Here is a 2406-nt window from a genome sequence, read left to right on the forward strand (position 1 = left end):
GTGTAGACACTTTTCAATCAAAAGCTGTCTGACCAACAGAGAAGCAGCCACCCATTGCAGGACGTTTGTGTCAAAATAATAATAATAAAAAAAAGTCAAAGCTTTTTCACTTAAAAAAAACAATTAATTATCTTCATTGAAGTGACTATTTTATTGATTTTGTTGTTGGTTTGTTTGAGGCAACGTCTTTTTTGACTGAATGATAAAGACACAAACGTCCTACCTATTATATGGTCCAATAAAAAAATGACTTCAATTAAAAAAGTTTCTTTAAACAAAAAACAAAAACATGACTTCTATCAAAGAAAACATTTTCAATCAAAGAAAAGCAGAGGTCAAATGTATTTTTTAAATCTAAACTATATTTTTGCATTCAAAGAATTTTATTCTTTGATTGAAAAGCTTTTTTTCAATGAAGTGAAGGGGTTTTTAATTGAAGATAAATGTTTTGATTGAAGCAACTTTTTGTAATTGAACAATAAAGAAACAAATCTACTTTCATAAAAACAACATCACAATAAATAACTTGAAATCTAAAAAGGATGTCCCATTGGGAGGAGGCGTTGTGGAAGACTCAGGACAAGCAGGAGGGACTATGTCTTCGAGCTGGCCTGGTGTCGCCTCGGGGTCCCCCAGTTGTTTCTCCTATAATATATGTGTTAGGATTCCAGTTTGTGTGGGTTGTTTTTTGTGTTTTCGTCTCTCCACCACCAGGCGGTTCCCTGTCCTCGTTGGGCCTCCCTGCACACCTGCGGTTCGTTGGGTCATTATCAGAGGAGTACTTGAGCAGTGGGCTGTCACCACCTCGACGCCATAGTGTTTGCCAGTATTGGGAAGACTTCCTGTGTTACTGGATAAGCCTGGACCTTCTACCCCTGGAAGGATTTACTGAGTCTCACTGAGCAAGGGGATAATCTCCACATGATCCGTTCAAGTCCACTCCTGGAAAACCAAGTGACAGTCTGCTCCTTTACTCCTCTGGGTCCAACATATGTCTGCCTGTCCACTCTCCAACCAGTTCCTGCTTCTTTGGATTAAACCCCCACAAACTGGATCCAAGGATAAACCAAGAGCCCCCCCAAACGTTTCCGGTTCCGGTTCACCAGTCCGTTGAGTTCAAACATTGTTTCCCCACAGAGTTTCAATCTCCATCAGTGTTTGCTAACCTACAATAAACCTGTTAAACTTTTACCCTTGGTCTCTGAGTGGTTCTCTGCATGTGGGTCAGATCTTTAAAGCCCACCATGACAATATGAAGCTAAACAAAAAGAAAAAAAAAACAGAGCGAAAATTGTGAGATCATTTTGATCACGATGACAATATGAACAATACAGGTTTTTACAACTGGATTGGTATAAATATGCAAGATCCTAGAACTAATGCAATTACTATAATGCAACCAGCACCAACTGTGTGGTATTTAGGCGGTCTATTTTGATTATTGAGCGAGGTTATACAAATCTATCTGGATGGCTAAAGGTGTGATGGGCCAAGCAGTTCCCTGTACTCCTCATTCTCAATGCTGATAGGATGGCGGTTCCAGAATATATTCATCGAGTAGCCAGGCAGGGATCATTGTGCAATGAAGGGTGGCATTAAACCTACACGTGTCACGAACCAGCAGGAAAATGAATGAGCACATCATCCATCATTTCCAAATTAATAATTGATAAAGTATAATTGAACTGAATCGAATTGAAGACAATGGTTTTCATGAGGCCCTTGCTAATAAAGCTACAACATATTTACACACATGTGCTGTTTAAATTAGTTTATGGATCTACTTAATATATAAATTAAATGGGTTTAGCAGTTGTTCTTTATCTTTATTACATGGAAGACTCCTAGATGACTGCAGAGACAAACACTACCCCATAAAACAAAGACTAATTTGTAAAAAATGTAAAAAAAAAATTGTGTAAAAGTTTATTTGTAGTTTATTAATGTGAATTATTTTTGTTTTTGTGTAATTTTTGGGTAATGTATTCTAAAACATCGCTGCCACCTTCTGGTTTAGAGGAAAACTGCTTGTTTTAGAGGCAGAGATTTACATCAACATTACATTTACATCAAATGTGAGATTAAATGTGGCCCTGATGAATAAGACATCTGAAGATTGTTGATGAGAACAACCTGTTGTCTTTCAATCATGTCTGTGCCTATTGGCCAACGCTCTGACTGTGACATAGTAAGCGTGACAGAATCCTTCCAAAACTGATTCCAAGGCTCTGTTTGAATTCATGGGCTGCATCCTCCATGAACACGGTCTAGCTAGTCTGGATCCTTCGAAGTCCTTGAAAATAAGGAGACTAGAAGTGTTTTGGCTGTGAATTCAAACATATTAAAAAAATAATAAAAGCAAATTTAATGATAGAAACCTTAGTCAGTTAAATAACACGCTGCTGT

Source organism: Cyprinodon variegatus, unplaced genomic scaffold (genome assembly GCF_000732505.1).
Source record: "Cyprinodon variegatus isolate N-32 unplaced genomic scaffold, C_variegatus-1.0 Scaffold881, whole genome shotgun sequence".
NCBI lineage: Eukaryota > Metazoa > Chordata > Actinopteri > Cyprinodontiformes > Cyprinodontidae > Cyprinodon > Cyprinodon variegatus.